Source organism: Macrobrachium rosenbergii, chromosome 14, assembly GCF_040412425.1.
Source record: "Macrobrachium rosenbergii isolate ZJJX-2024 chromosome 14, ASM4041242v1, whole genome shotgun sequence".
Lineage (NCBI taxonomy): Eukaryota > Metazoa > Arthropoda > Malacostraca > Decapoda > Palaemonidae > Macrobrachium > Macrobrachium rosenbergii.
This window is the reverse complement of record NC_089754.1, coordinates 47,527,271-47,544,770: the sequence shown is the minus strand read 5'-3', so window position 1 is coordinate 47,544,770 and position 17,500 is coordinate 47,527,271. Positions and strand designations below refer to the sequence as shown.

The window sequence follows — 17,500 nt, the reverse complement described above, 5'->3', positions numbered from 1 at the left end:
TACCAACAAATTATACACTGACCTCTTCACACTCATGTATTTTCTTGATATAGTCCATGTTCACTGTGGCGGAAGGAAATTTTTCAAGGGGTTACCTGCCGTGCGGTCAACAGAAAGTTCTATTTCTGTTTTTTTTCTAAGATGCGTTCCAAAGATTTAATTTCATGTCTCCTAGCACGAAGCTTCAGTTTCTTTTGACGTAACAAACGTCCCTGCAGTTTCGTGTAGCTTGGATCGTTCTAACGGATACATCAAACTCTTTCTGTTCCACTCTTCGATTAGAAGTATTTCCCCCACTTTGGATAAATCACATTAGGTGTTCTATACTTTTTTCTGAAAATTCTGTTTTCACAAGGAGTGGCAGGAGCGGACGGACGCCCAGTTTTGCGGCACTTTCAGCTCGTGACCCAACGCCAGACTGGTCTGGAGAAGGTGGCATCTCTCACGGATTCAGCAGCAGAGCAGGGAGAGAAGAAAAAACTCTTTAAAGGATTATAGATCCGAGCGAGTAATACAAAAGCAATAAGTGTGTAGTCATGTGGTTGCAATGAAACCTAAAGACGAGCCTTTACAAAAAAGTCACGTCAGTCGGATAATTCAGTGACTTGGTAAGATCTCAATGGTGAGTGAAGAGCCACCACAGAAACCATAACGCAGCGTCTGGACAGGTCTTGTATAGCAGGACCGTTGGAGTAATATACAGATTATATTTTAGCATTATGAAAAATATGCCATTTTTTGAGTTCTTTAATTCCTCCTTTAGATTTTCCACAGATCTCTTATTAACCTCTCTCATTTACGCAATTTTGCTCGTAAACAGGACAGGAAATTTTCCTTGAAGATCAAATCATAATTCTGCTTTCAATAAGTTGGTGCCTGTGACCAGGTTTTAATTTAGTACTTTGGCAGTCTTATGGGAATAATAATCTTAAGAGGAATGTCATCCCAGAGAAGGTTATTAATTGCATTTTCAATAAATAAGATTGAATGAATGTTACCCTTCGAAACTGTTGTCATGGTATAGCCACGACAGAAAGCTTAGTTATGAAACAGCTATGTAAGAAGCTTGAAAGTAAACGGGAAAAGCTGTATGTTGCATAAAGGAACTAAAAAAAGACTGTTAGATTGATAGAGGAGCAATGTGGATGGTGATGCAGATGTATAACACAGAGGATAAGTTGCCGAGAGCAATATAATGTTGTTTTTATCATGGAATTGAAGCATGAATGGGAATTCATAGGTGGGAGAGTGACTTTTTTGGTGCAAAATGAGGAAATCGCAATTCTGTGTCTTTTATAGATAATTATTTAGCTCTCAAAATCGAAACATTTGCCTTTTTTTTTTTTGACATATTGAAACGTCATTGTATTGTATTACTTATCCTTCGAAATATTACCCTCCCTGCCATCCATAGATAGCATAACATCGCCTCTTTACGCAGAATGAACAGGCAACTCTTTTAAAATATTACGTTTAAGGCGATTCATTACCCATTTATATTAAGTTTTCTTTTTTGTCTTTGGTTCAGGACTCATGAGTTCATTAGCAATCTTCTGCTTTCCCCGAGTCATGAGATCTTCAATAGTTCCAGACGCAGCTCTGTTGTCCCATGAAGAGGTAAGCACTTTAATTTAACCTTTTCTGTTAAATTTATATATATATATATATATATATATATATATATATATATATATATATATATATATATATATATATTTAAATATATATATATATATATATATATATATATATATATATATATATATATATATATATATATTTAAATGAGAGCAGTACTTTTAGATTAGTTACATGCGCCTGTTTAATTTGCTTTTTAAGAGCAGTAACAGCACTTCCTTTCACTTGTTACTGCTGTACATTACCAAGCTCCCATTTACCCAAACGTCTTAATCCATATATTCTTCATGATCACCTGTAAGGATTCAACAAAACAGGCGCTTCTTTGGTTGTCTTTTCCTGCCATTCTTATTATTGATCAGTGGACTACTGCAAGAATTCTAGGGGGGTCTTTTGCAACTAGTGCCGTTCCTAAGGCGTTCTGCAGGGCCTGAGAAGTATCAAAGAGCCAGTTCTGGTTCAGTACGAAGTGCGATTAACCCAAAAGAGGGACAACTGGTAGAGTGATTTGGTTTGATTTATGAAATTTAGACTGTCAAGCCAAGCGCTGGGGTGCTATCGACCATTCAGCGTTTAAAACAGTGAACAGAGCAGCAAGAGTGGTTGAACAGCCAGATAAAGAAATCCAGAAAATAAAGATGAAATTCTAGGATCTAAAGATGGAACTGGGAGAAAACCCCCAGTTGGTCAAAGGGGTAATAGTTAGGTGTGTTGGGTAGCAAAATTGAAGAAAGGAGTTTGAATGGAAGTAAAGTTAAAGACTAGAGAGAGGTAGATGCAGTGAGAGCCTGAAGGGACGCTCTGCAAACAGGGCAGATAGCCATCATAGGTCATCGATTTTCTTTCATTTTTCTTGGCTTTCTTATGGCTGTCGCCCCGGTACCACTATTTCCTAAATAACTGACGAACCACATCGCAGTCTGTAATTAGTAGATATGTAATACTCATATAGATTTTACCCACAACCACTCTGTGCCCTCGAACGGGCCACCTCGTAAGGAATTTATTTCCAAAGAGCTCCCGAATGCCTCAGCTGTGAGGCAGAAATGAATGAATGCAATATGAATAAGGATGAATTCACATAGAAGTGAATTCACATAAGAGGGAGAGTCAAGTTCGCTGACACAACAAAGGAAGCACAACAATAATTTCTCAGAGGGTCGATAAAAGTTTTCAAAGTCTTTTCATTTGGTACCCCCTTCTCTCTCTCTCTCTCTCTCTATCTCTCTCTCTCTCTCTCTCTCTCTCTCTCTCTCTCTCTCTCTCTCTCTCTCTCTCTCTCTCTCTCTCTCTCTGCCCGGAACTCCATTGTACGCTGCTTACGGACCTCCTGGCTTTTACTGGTCGTAGTTCGCAACGCGACAAGGCAAGAGCAATGGTCTTTGCAACATGCGGGTCCATATAACAAAAGGAAATAATTTCCTCCCATTATTATTATTATTATTATTATTATTATTATTATTATTATTATTGTTGTTGTTGTAATGAAGTTTTTTCTGTTGATGCAGCAAAAGAGTTTATGCGAAGAATGCTAGTTGACAGGGTAAACGACTACCTGTTTACTGAAGCTTACTGCACATTTAGTACACACATATATATGTATATTATATTATATATATATATATATATATATATATATATATATATATATATATATATATATATATTATATATATATATATGTATATTATATATATATATATATATATATATATATGTATATATATATATATACATAAATAATATATATATAATATATATATATAATATATAATATATATATATATATATATATATATATATATATATATATATATATATATATATATATATATATATATATACAGTATATATATATCTTGGACAGTCTTCCTCAAGACAAATTTAATTTAATGCTAATGCACATATGGCATCTATTAGTTTAAGACAACATTCTAATTACCTTGAATTCTTCTTATCTTCAGGGGTTAAACGGAAAGACGAGATGAAAATTGCTTCAAATTACTTCTATGCTGTTCCATTTGCTTAATGCCGACAACTGTTTCAGCCATTAACTCGTCGCTTCTTCAGGTCACTGATTTTCCCATGTGTTGTTTCTAACCCCACTAAAAACAAGTAAAAAATGCGCCGAAGTTTCTTCGTCGCAATCGAGTTTTCTGTACAGCGCATAATCAAGGCCACCGAAAATAGATCTATCTTTTGGTGGTCTCGGTGGAATGCTGTATGAGCCGCGGCCCTTGAAACTTTAACCATGGCCCGGTGGTGGCATATCCTATATCGTTGCCAGAAGCACGATTATGGCTAACTCTAATCTGAAATAAAATAAGAACTACCGAGGCTAGAGGGCTGCAAGTTGGTATGTTTGATGATTGGAGGGTGGATGATCAGCATAGCAATTTGTAGCCCTCTAGTCTCAGTAGTTTTTAAGATCTGAGGGTGGACAGAAAAAGTGCGGACGGACAGACAAAGCCGGCATAATAGTTTTCTTTTACATAAAACTAAAGAGCAGCGCATGGGAAAGTTGTTTATTCCAGTTGTAGATTTCAGACCTGTGCATTTTAAATGTGGCAGAAAACGGTTTAATAAGGTGGTTTGTAGACATAAGTGCGAATGATAATATTGTTAATATCATAAACAATTATGAGTTTGCAAGTCCTATGATGAAGTCAAAACACTCCCTTAAACCTCACAATTAGTCTCTCTCTCTCTCTCTCTCTCTCTCTCTCTCTCTCTCTCTCTCTCTCTCTCTCTCGTTATTGACTTCTAAGGACGATCATTTACCAGCTTGCCAGACTTAACCGTTTTTCAAAATTGCTTGTACCTTCCATTCATCGTTGGTAACTACCCGTATTCGACTTGCACATTATCATTACCACTAAAAGCAAATGAGTTAGTAATTCTACACGAAGAAATACACATTAAAAGCTCTTCGACAAACATCATTTTCACCTCACATGTAAGTAAAATTACACGTCTTTATATTTAATTTTTTTTTCCTCCAAAGGAACGCATTTTAAGTAGGACTTAAGGCAAGACGAAAAAAATGAGCGAAAGTAGATACAAAACAAAGTTTCTTCGGCGCAATCGAGTTTTCTGTACAGCGTATAATGCTGTATGAGCCGCGGCCCATGTAATTTTCAGCCACGGCCCGGTGGTGGCCTGTCGTATAGCATTGCCAGATGCACGACCATAGCTAACTTTAACCTGAAATAAAACCAAAACTACTGAGGCTAGAGGGCAGCAATTTGGTATGTTTGATGATTGGAGGGTGGATGATCAACGTACCAATTTGCAGCCCTCTAGCCTCAGTAGTTTTTAAGATCTGAGGGCGGACAGAAAAAGTGCTGACAGAAAAAAGTGCGGACAGAAAAAGTGCGGACAGAATGAAGTGCGGACAGAAAAAAGTGCGGACAGAATAAAGCGCGGACAAAATAATGCAGACAGAAAAAAGTGCAGACTGAATAAAGTGCGGACAGAATAAAGTGCGGACAGAAAAAATGCGGACAGCAGAAGTGCGGACAGAAAAAGTGTGGACGGACAGACAAAGCCGACACATTAGTTTTCTTTTACAGAAAACTAAAAACAAACGAAAACCTTGGAAACGAATAAACATTATTCCGAAAGAAGACACCAAACAGACGACATCTCGTCGCCATTGAGTCGGTAGTTGCCGAGATTATTTTGTGATGTAAAAAAAAAAAAAAAAAAAGAATTGTCTTTCATTTATATAATAATAGCTATCTGTTTTTGTCGTTCGTTTGTTGTTGTTTTTCCACAGAGAGAGAGAGAGAGAGAGAGAGAGAGAGAGAGAGAGAGAGAGAGAGAGAGAGAGAGAGAAAAGTTGGTTTTTCTGATATATATTTAGATATTTACAAAAAGAATGAAGGAGGACGTTTGGTTTTACGTATAGGTGTATATATATATATATATATATATATATATATATATATATATATATATATATATATATATATATATATATATATATATATATAGTGAAAAAGATGCCGATGAAAGACAGCCACTAGAAAAATTCCAGTTTCTTTCATGTGTATATATATATATATATATATATATATATATATATATATATATATATATATATATATATATATATATATATATATATATATATATATATATATATATATATATATATATTCGTATTTAAAATTATAATTTTGGAAGAAAAACAAATTCAGTAACAAGTGCAGCTTGTCTTTGATGGAAAAACCTCTCTTCGATGGAGAGAGAGAGAGAGAGAGAGAGAGAGAGAGAGAGAGAGAGAGAGAGAGAGAGAGACCTTTCTTACACTCGTTGATCAGATTATCAGTAATGTGTCACCAGCTTAGTGTGTAAATACTAGGGTTTATGAGTCAGGGTGTGCTGGATTATATCGTTAGTTTGATTTTAAATCTGGCTAAAGTAGTTCATTTATGTAGGAGTAACCGGTGATGACTTTTAAGGGATTATTCTTATCAACAAAAGCGGAAATAGATCAACGATTGTAGGTGATCAGATTGTCCCAATATCAGGCGGAATTCGTAAGAGCAAGGCAATTCTTCCTATGGAAAACTATCTAAAAACTCCAATGTCAGGCAGAACTATCAAGAACAAACCGTTCCTCTTATGGAAAATCATCTAAAAACTTCAATGCCAGGCAGAACTATGAAGAACAAAGCAATTCTTTTGGAAAATCATCTAAAAACTTCAATGCCAGGCAGAACTATCAAGAACAAAGCAATTCTTCTTCTGGAAAATCATCTAAAAACTCCAATGTCAGGCAGAACTATCAAGAACAAAGCAATTCTTCTTATGGAAAATCATCTAAAAACTCCAATGTCAGGCAGAACTATCAAGAACAAAGCAATTCTTCTTATGGAAAATCATTTAAAAACTCCAATGTCAGGCAGAACTATTAAGAACAAACCGTTCTTCTTATGGAAAATCATCTAAAAACTCCAATGTCAGGCAGAACTATCATGAACAAAGCAATTATTCTTATGGAAAATCATCTAAAAACTCCAATGTCAGGCAGAACTATTAAGAACAAACCGTTCTTCTTCTGGAAAATCAACTAAAAACTCCAATGTCAGGCAGAACTATCAAGAACAAACCATTCTTCTGGAAAATCATCTAAAAACTCCAATGTCAGGCAGAACTACCAAGAACAAACCGTTCTTCTGGAAAATCATCTAAAAACTCCAATGTCAGGCAGAACTATCAAGAACAAAGCAATTCTTCTTATGGAAAATCATCTAAAAACTCCAATGTCAGGCAGAACTATCAAGAACAAACCGTTCTTCTTATGGAAAACCGTCTAAAAACTCCTCAGAATAATTTAAATCTGATCCCTTGAAAGTGATGAGGCCTCAAACCTCCAAACAGGTTAAATCTCTTCAGTATGTATTCAGGATGAGTTTTGCCATCAACATCCCTATCCCCAGTCTTAGTTCGGGTTTTCCATTTTAATATTCTGACAATTTGTTAGTGTTTGTTTTTTCACATTTCACCATTTTCACTGCCCCTGATATTCTATCTCCCAGTTCTTTACTGGCCACTTGTGTAAATATTAGTTTCCTAGAAATACAAATCAATACTACTTACTTAGAACTACATAGTATTACATCCATTTGCTCCTCAGTCTTCCCTGTCATTGACATCCAGTGGCCTGCCTCTGCCCTGTCATGAACTAGAGCAGGTTAATAGGATCTCTTCTTTCCTAGAATTTCTTTTGATGATATATATATTTCCTACAGTGCGTCGTGTACAGAGCACCGTAGGAATTCTTTGCTGCTCTCCTTGGCTTTCATATGCATCGATTTCTGCCTTTTTTCTTTTCAGCCTTTCTCTCAGGTCCTTTCACCATGATGTATGTTCATTTTTCTCATCAATTTAAGGGCAAATTCTCCCAGTCAGTAGTAAAGGTAAAAAGCTTAAACTTGGTTATGCCACTGATAACAGTGCTTGCATCTGAGATCCTTTAAATCTTATATCTTTCCATCTCATAATTCCAAGTCTCTATTTCTAGGAACAGTTGCCAAAACCCGGCCTTTTTTCATCCTGTTCTTAAAATCTTTGTTGAAACTCCCCTTTTTGCATATATTAACTATAGCTAAAAGTCTCTCTTTAGCCATTACCCATTATATCGTCTGTTTTTTTTATATAATTTTTTACATGAATGGCCATTTTGTACCCTGTATTTATTTCAAGCCGATCAGACCACTGCTGTTTACCTGCAATGGTAACCTTACCAATACCAAGCCCTAATTGCCTTAAGTCCTACTCCCACACTTTCAGACCCTGACCTTGGATTTTCTCGAGAGTCTTTGTGATCCTCTCTTCAGGCTCAAAGAAAAACAGTTATGTGGAAATACAGCTGTTCTTACACTCTGCTCTAGCACTGATTTGGATTTAACTTTCTTCAAGCCATTGTTTACACTCAAAAATAAAGTTAGTATTATATTAAGGTAAGCCTTCTCTCTCTCTCTCTCTCTCTCTCTCTCTCTCTCTCTCTCTCTCTCTCTCTCTCTCTCTCTCTCTCTCTCTCTATATATATATATATATATATATATATATATATATATATATATATATATATATATATATATATATATATATATACATATATGTATATATATTATGTGTGTGCGTGTTTGTATGAGTAAGTGAGAGAGATAGATAATCAAAACAGACGCAAGTTGTCTGACTAATCTGTTAAACATACGACGTCATGAAACTCCCAAAAATAGTTCTTTTAATTTCCATGACCTTGAAAAGAGTACACACTATTTCTTTTCAAGCTTTTCTGATGTTCCGAATTAACCAGATGGGCACGACGCTTAAGTGGGCTTTGGAAAAGTAAAACTGTCTTCAAAATTTGTCCTGATGACCTGGCACCTGCAATTCCCCGATTTGAAAGGCGAATAGCTTCACATGTGTGGTCCATTATGTGTTTACACCGAATTATAACAGAATCTCAATATCGCTTTAAATGATTCTCTCTCTCTCTCTCTCTCTCTCTCTCTCTCTCTCTCTCTCTCTCTCTCTCTCTCTCTCTCTCTCTCTCTCTCTCTTTGCTATCACTTTAATTCGTTCTTAGTCTGACGAATTGGCGTAAGACATTTTGTCCTCATTCTAAGAAAATAGGCTTCAAAGATTTTTATATTATTCATAGCTTCCCCATACAAAAAATGGGAAAAAGCACGTTAAAAGAAGAAGAGCTTCTCAGTAGCTCATCTTTTGTGGAAATTTTTTTTTTTTAAATGTGACAGCCCAGACAGCTGAAATTTTGATATGTTACAGAGCATGAAAAACTGAGACACTTTGACTGGAAAACTCAAAAACTTAAAAAAAAAAACAAAAAAAAAAGGATACACCAGTTCGTCAAAACGAATTGGAAATTTTCTATTTTGTTAATTGATTTCACATTGTAAACACACCTGCTTAGAAGTAAATAACGTACATGAAGAGGGTAATTATGACGGTGATAATAGCATTTGTAATGGCAAATTCTGTTGTTTCTATGATTTCGGATGATTTTTATGACCTTAGAAATTACCATAACGGAATACACATCAGATGCGAAATGACATCGGCGTAAAAAATAGAGAAGCAATTCCACGATTGAATATTGTTTTATTTTCTTCTCCTTTCTCTCCCAGATACGTAATCATAGTCACGGTACAAGTGACCGTAGCAGCCCTAGCGCCAGGCAGCCCAAAACAATCGGTGAATAAGTCAAGCATAATGCGTCAAAAGAAATATTATGCTTGAATCAAACAGAGAGGAATGTTGCTACTTATTCAATAAAGAGAACTACGTACGTACTACGCATATCGTCTGCTGTCTTTGGGGGAGGAGAGAGAGAGAGAGAGAGAGAGAGAGAGAGAGAGAGAGAGAGAGAGAATGGCGGAGAAATGCAATGATTGTGTGCTACACTTGTCCAGTTGAAAAACACCCATGGCATTATGTTGTTTAAAGTAGAAACGCGCTTTGGGAATGAAATGCTTCTCAGCTAGAAAATACGTCTTATCACATTCCAAATAGGAAATTTCAAGGATAATTCTCGTGAATTCGGTGGTGCACAAGTAGGAAAACTGCCGTCGCCAGTAGCCCGCATATTCATTGCATAATATACCAGATCCCACGCGATAACAAAGCACCTCAGACTGACAGACAGACTGGGCACACGAGGCTAGCAAAGAATCCCATCGGAGCGTGAGGTTGCATATGCGAACACTTAGATCGTGTGACGTGTTCGCTGGTTATTTATTTGATGTCGCAAGTGCGCTTACTTGGAACTTAGAAGGCAGTCCAGTCTGCTGATCACGTAAAATGTGAAATTGTGTAATGGATGCGACGATGAGGGCGAACCTGACTCACCGAATCCTGTGACTGTGTAATGCGAAAATAAGTCCTGAAATGAAATATCTCCCGCTGACAAACAAAGCGTGACGTCCCTGTTGTACACAGCTGGTTTCTTCATCATCTTTGGGTCGTTTGCGTATACTACTTGTTTTTGGTCCGGCGTTTTGTGGTCCTTCACAGATATGCTGCTTTTCTCTCTCTCTCTCTCTCTCTCTCTCTCTCTCTCTCTCTCTCTCTCTCTCTCTCTCTTATTTATATATATATATATAATATATATATATACACATATATATGTATAGTGTACATGTATGCATGTGTGCGTATCAGTACATTCATAACTATATATGGAATATGCACTATGCACATTGACCTCATTCTAAGATAAGTTCATTTTTCCTTTAAAATGTCTTATTTTCGAGTTACCGCTGGTATCTTTCACAAATGGTTTTTCTAGTGATCCCGCTTTTTATCAGGGGTCGCGTTAGTTTTACTCTCTATATAATAAATTTTGGCTCAATAAATTGATGAAAACCAAGGCGCTATTGTAATATTTGGTTTTCATATTTTGTCTAAATTCAAGCAATGCTGTATGATGTGGAGAGACTTATTAAAACGTACAATGATAACGAATATTCCCCTTTTCCATACTAATGATAGTCCCCGTAGGGGGGGTAGCGCCGTCAGTGCACCTCATGCGGTGCACTGTAGGCATTACTTGAGGTACTTTGAAGCGTGCCTTTGGCCCCTAGCTGCAACCCCTTTCGTTCCTTTTACTGTGCCTGCTTTCATATTATTTATCCTCCATCTTACTTTCCACCCTCTCCCAACAATTGATTCAGAGTGCAAATGCGAGGTTTTCCTCCTGTTACACCTCTCAAGGCTTTAGTGTCAATTTCCGTTTCAGCGCTGAATGACCTGACAGGTCCCAGTGCTTTGCTTTGGGACTAAATTCTATATTCAGTTCAATTCAGTTCATACTAATGACAGAGGGTAATTTTGTTTATTGCATACAGTAAGGGGGGATGGAAAGTTTTTTGATTTTGAAAATTGAGAAACATGACTAGGTTGTAAGGGGAAGAACAGTGAGGGGTTTAGGCAGTGAGGAGGATATGCGTACTTAGTGAGTGTTGTAAAAAACAGTTTTGGAAGTGGTTTGGGGGTAAACATTTATTTTCAGTTGTCAAATTGGTTTAAACCAATAGATTATTGTAACATTTGATTCACATCATTTCGTCTAGATTCAAATAACGCTGTATGATGTGGAAACACTTGTTAAAACTTACAAGGATAACAATGATTACAAGTGTTTCCTTGTTTTAGATTAATGATAAAGAGCAGTTTTGCTACACCCAGGAAGGTGGATGGCAGCGTTTTGATTTGGGAACTGAGAAACATGGACAGTTTTTTGATTTTGAAAATTGAGAAACATGACTAGGGTGAAAGGGGAAGAACATTGAGGGATTTAGACTGACGAGCTTATGCGTAGCTAATGAGTGTTATAAAAGACAGTTTTAAAAGAGTTTTAGAAGTAGAAACTTCTTTTTAGTTGTCTAAAATGATTGGAAGAAGCTTGTGTAGGAATTTGTAGACGGAAGGATGCCTCGTTTTATTTCAGAGTAGGCATCTGGCAGGGAGGTGTTACGTGACTGTGGCTATTTTGCATTTATATTCGAGTAATAAGAGAGGTCAGATAACAAAACTGGAAATCTATTTGCGAGCTGGTGGGGAAAATGAATGGACTGGGAAAGAAGTATTAGATACCCAATGATTGCAGATGGCGCGGTGTTCTTTGGAGGCGAGTAATGCAAAGCTGCAGAGGCTGGTAAAAGAATTTGAATTGAGGTCCTTATTGGATGGGAGGGAGTAAGAGAAAGAAAGGTCACTTAATATATGTTGAATGAGGGAGATAAAAATATTAGGATTATATGTTGATCCTTGCGGTAAAAAGTCTTACATAGAGAAAAGATATACGAGTATTCTGATGGGTTTTGGGGATAACGAGAAAGTATAAATACCTCAATGAAAGATTGTGCAATTCAGAAGAATGTGGAAGATTTAAGACAGAAAGACCTTGAAAATGGGTGGTTGGCCATGAGTTAGACTTTTAAAGATGCATGGCTCTCAGTACCCAAGATGCCCATGAATGTATTTCCAGAGGGGCGAATGGTTCAGCATGCGTTGGGCAGACGCTGAATAGTAAAGCAAGCCTTAGTCGGTGTACCACGGAATGGCTGATTCCAAAATGATTTTATGCATACGAGATTCATCCTTGTTTTGTTTATCTTTGGAACCACTTCCTTTTGGAGGAGATAGGCTTATATAAAAAAGGAAATGACGGATACGACCAGAATAACAATAAACATTGTTATTGATATTATCACTAAGTTACAAAGATAGGCTTATATAAAAAAGGAATTGATAGGATACGACCAGAATAACAACAAACATTGATTGTTATTATTACCAAGATACAAAAGCTTTACATTACGCAAGGTTATGACCGCAGATTGAACGGGGTAACAAACAGCTTTGTTTTTTGCTCCGTTAAACTTGGCCACAGAAGCTGTAAGTTTATTACGTGACCTTGAATTACTTCACCTAGGGACTTGAGAGCGACAATAATACTGTGGACCTGAAGTGACCTAAACAAGTGATCACTCAGTTGCCAAGCAAAAGCTCATATGATTCCTCTCTCTCTCTCTCTCTCTCTCTCTCTCTCTCTCTCTCTCTCTCTCTATATATATATATATATATATATATATATATATATATATATATATATATATATATATATATATATATATATATATATATATATATATATATATATATATATATATATATATATATATATATATATATATATATATATATATAGGCTCCTGCCGTGACTTAGTTGTCATGCGTGAACTGTCCCAACCTAGCTTGGTTTACTCCGTACCCTAGCTTGATTCCTGCTGCGACCTAGCTTGATTCCCTCCGTGACCTACCTTGCTTCCTCCCGCTACCTAGCGTGGTTCATGAAGTGACATCTTCCGTGATCTATCTTGTTCCCTGCTGCGACCTAGCCTGATTCATAAAGTGACGTAGCTTGATTCCCTCCGTGACCTATCTTTCTTCCTGCTGCGACCTAGCGTGATTCATAAAGTGACGTAGCTTGATTCCCTCCGTGACCTATCTTTCTTCCTGCTGCGACCTAGCGTGATTCATAAAGTGACGTAGCTTGATTCCCTCCATGACCTATCTTGCTTCCAGCTGTGACCTAGCGTGATTCACAAAGTGACGTATCTTGATTCCCTCCGTGACCTATCTTTCTTCCTGCTGCGACCTAGCGTGATTCATAAAGTGACGTATCTTGATTCCCTCCGTGACCTATCTTGCTTCCAGCTGCGACCTAGCGTGATTCACAAAGTGACGTATCTTGATTCCCTCCGTGACCTATCTTTCTTCCTGCTGCGACCTAGCGTGATTCATAAAGTGACGTAGCTTGATTCCCTCCGTGACCTATCTTGCTTCCAGCTGCGACCTAGCGTGATTCACAAAGTGACGTAGCTTGATTCCCTCCGTGACCTATCTTTCTTCCTGCTGCGACCTAGCGTGATTCATAAAGTGACGTAGCTTGATTCCCTCCGTGACCTATCTTGCTTCCAGCTGCGACCTAGCGTGATTCACAAAGTGACGTATCTTGATTCCCTCCGTGACCTATCTTTCTTCCTGCTGCGACCTAGCGTGATTCATAAAGTGACGTAGCTTGATTCCCTCCGTGACCTATCTTGCTTCCAGCTGCGACCTAGCGTGATTCACAAAGTGACGTATCTTGATTCCCTCCGTGACCTGTGTTGATTCGGCCAACCATGTCGGCCTCGGCCTTTTCACAATAGTTATAATTACACTTGAAATGAGAAATAAATCACCCAGGTTTTCTTCTCAAGTGACAAAGGAATTACAAAAGCAGCCTTTGTCATTATCGTAAGCTAAAGATCATTTCCGGTTTGAAAACACGAGCTTTCACAACTCAGCTTTGGAAAAAGATGTCTTTGTCTGCCTGTCTGTCTTTATGTCTGTCTGTCTGTCACTGGCATTTTACGTAATTATCAGTAAACCAGTAGGTGTGCACTTCCGCGGGCATTGTTGGGTATGAATGAATGACGCACCAGTACTTTATCCTGTTAATATACCACCAATAACATCGTTGTGTTATTCGAATGCTTTTGCTTGCGATAATACGCACGTGTTCAGCATATGCATGCACACATTCACGCATACAGCCTCAGGAATTGCTTGTATATTACCACTCAAGCATAATGACATGTATGTGGACAAGAACAAACAACAATGTCGATAACAATGCAACGCGGGAACGGCAGAGACATTACATCATGAGCGCCCATACCAATTTTAGCGTCGCAATTCGATCCCTGACAGAAACAATGGACTCTCTCTCTCTCTCTCTCTCTCTCTCTCTCTCTCTCTCTCTCTCTCTCTCTCTCTCTGAATCGTACATTTTCCTAGAACGAACATTTACGTATAAATTTAATAATGAAATGTATGTAGTAAACATTTTTAATGGATTAAGTATTTTGACTCTCTCTCTCTCTCTCTCTCTCTCTCTCTTACATTTCCTTAGAGCGAACAATTATGTATAATCTCTCTCTCTCTCTCTCTCTCTCTCTCTCTCTCTCTCTCTCTCTCTTTACATTTTCTGAGCGAACAGTTATGTATAAATGCAACACTGAAATGTATAAAAGCACCACTTCACTGGATAAGTATGACTTAGACTCTCTCTCTGTCTCTCTCTGTCTCATTTTCCTAGAACGAACAGTTATGTATAAATTCAACAGTGAAATACATTTAGTAACTATTTTTAATGCATAAAGTATTTTGACTCTCTCTCTCTCTCTCTCTCTCTCTCTCTCTCTCTCTTTCATTTTCCTAGAACGAACAGTCATGTATAAATTCAACAGTGAAATACATGTAGTAACCATTTTTAACACATAAAGATTTTTTACTCTCTCTCTCTCTCTCTCTCTCTCTCTCTCTCTCTCTCTCTCTCTCTCTCTCTCTCTTACATATCCCTAGAACGAACAATCATGTATAAATTTAACAATGAAATACATGTAGCAACCATTTTTAATAGATAAAGTATTTTGACTCTCTCTCTCTCTCTCTCTCTCTCTCTCTCTCTCTCTCTCTCTCTCTCTCTCTCTCTCTCTGAATCTTACATTCCCCTAGAACGAACAATTATGTATAAATTTAACACTGAAATGTGTGTAATAAAAATTTTTAATGGGTAAAGTATTTTGACTTTGACTCTCTCTCTCTCTCTCTCTCTCTCTCTCTCTCTCTCTCTCTCTCTCTCTCTCTCTCTCTCTCTCTCTTACATTTCCATAGAACGAACAATTATGTATAAATGTAACACTGAAATGTATAAAAGAACCATTTCAATGGATAAAGTATTTTGACTTTGACTCTCTCTCTCTCTCTCTCTCTCTCTCTCTCTCTCTCTCTCTCTCTGTGTATTCTCCTCGGTAACATTGTGATAAAACCCCCTTTTTTACCACTTGGCTACTTTTAAGTCACACAATTGTTCTGCTCCTGAAATTGTTCGAAGTAAAATGCATTAATTCGAATATCGATTACGAACTGATCTCTAGTCTCAATCGCTCTATTTTTTTTTTTATTTGTTTCTGTTTTTTGCGTGACATTCTCTTCCAAGAAAGGTCTTCAAGTATGACATTTTGTGCTTTGTTTTTACCAGTGTGTAATAATAATAATAATAATAATAATAATAATAATAATAATAATAATGACATATGACTCGTGAAGGGAATCTAAGTCAGGGAGGGATTGCATGAATGATAAAAATAATAATTATCAAATAGTAATTACGATATTGCACACGTTATTTTTCAACTTCCGGAGCTAAACAATGTCGCGTATATTTAGAAGTCCCCCAAAATGAAAAGATGAAGGTCTTCTTTATTAAAAGAAGCGGTTACCCAACATTCTAGAACGCGAAGGACTGAGAGAATTGTCGTCAACGCTTTCAGCCGTTTCCGTTCGGAAAGGCTGATTACAAGCACTTGGATTGCGAAACTCTCTCTCTCTCTCTCTCTCTCTCTCTCTCTCTCTCTCTCTCTCTCTCTCTCTCTCTCTCTCTCTTTCTTTTATGTTTTGACAAGACTCGTAAGGTCTTCATGACTTTACTCAAAAATTTGAAAATGTTTAATCAGGAGTTAATCTTTCACATGTTCTCTCTCTCTCTCTCTCTCTCTCTCTCTCTCTGTTTTGGCAGACTCTTAAGTTCTTCATGACTTTACTAGTAAATTATGAAAATATTTCGTGATGTTTATGATCTCTCTCTCTCTCTCTCTCTCTCTCTCTCTCTCTCTCTCTCTCTCTCTCTCTCTCTCTCTTATATTTTGACAGAATCACAGGTTATCAAGGACTTTACTTGTAAAATTTTTAAATATTTAATGAGAATTAATCTTCCTGATACTTTTGTTCTCTCTCTCTCTCTCTCTCTCTCTCTCTCTCTCTCTCTCTCTCTCTCTCTCTCTCTCTCTTCTATTTAGACAGCCCCACCTGTAACTCCGTAAGTTGTCCTAAGAATATTAGTTGACTGACCTATGGATACCCCCGAGTGGCACTGGTGCCTTTGCTGTTAATCATTCTGACATTACACTTTGTAAAGTAGCTGACGCTGGCGCTTTAAATTCTGCAAAACTTTATATCTCTTTGTTATTTATATTGGACTCTTTCCATCAAGCTCCTGTTTCAATGGCTGTGTAAGTGAAGGTACTTTTGATTACTTTTCGTGTAATTAATTGTAGTATCTTTTCATTTAACTTGTCTTCCAGCTCGGGGACCAGCCTCTTCTACTACTGTGGTCCTGAAATGAACATGGAGATTAGGGGTATCTTGGTCTGAGCTTCGGCATGGTACGTAATGTCTCTGCGGTACTGACTTTCATCTCGACCCTACCTCTTATTTCCGTCATTTTCAGTTCCTCGCTGGGTGAGCGGGTTCCGTTCTCAGCTACCACTCCGTTGGTCGCGAGTTCGAATCTCCGACCGGCCAATGAAGAACAAGAGGAATTTGTTTCTGGTGATAGAAATTCATTTCTCGCTATAATGTGGTTCAGATTCCACAATAAGCTGTAGGTCCCGTTGCTAGGTAACCAATTGGTTCTTAGCCACGTAAAAATAAATCTAATCCTTCGGGCCAGCCCTAGGAGAGCTGTTAATCAGCTCAGTGGTCTGGTTAAACTAAGATATACTTCATACCTCAGCAGTATAGTTACACTAATACATCTGTGTCAGTGTTTGGCTACCGATCTGTTTATTTATCTGTGTGTCTGTATATGATTTTTTGTGTATGTGTGTGTAGACAGATGCGTGAATGGAAAGAATCGATGCGGATGTAAGTAAACGCACGCTATGCTGAGCAAATGTTCCTACACGGCTAAAAAAGAAGCCCTGCCTTTGGTGGA

The 17,500-nt window shown here is 37.4% G+C and overlaps 1 protein-coding gene across 8 annotated transcripts in view; it reads right to left on the bottom strand.

The window, feature by feature from the left end:
* Positions 1–17,500, bottom strand: part of LOC136846102 (innexin inx2-like) — a 137,253-nt gene that overhangs the window by 83,794 nt on the left and 35,959 nt on the right. For 2 of the 8 annotated variants that reach the window (XM_067116839.1, XM_067116840.1), the window contains exon 3: positions 1–423. This exon is cut by the window's left edge and continues 494 nt beyond it. The exons of the other annotated variants lie outside the window; for them this stretch is intronic. The gene's annotated coding sequence lies outside the window, so the exon portion shown is untranslated. The remainder of the gene's footprint in view (positions 424–17,500) is intronic. 8 annotated transcript variants of the gene reach the window in all.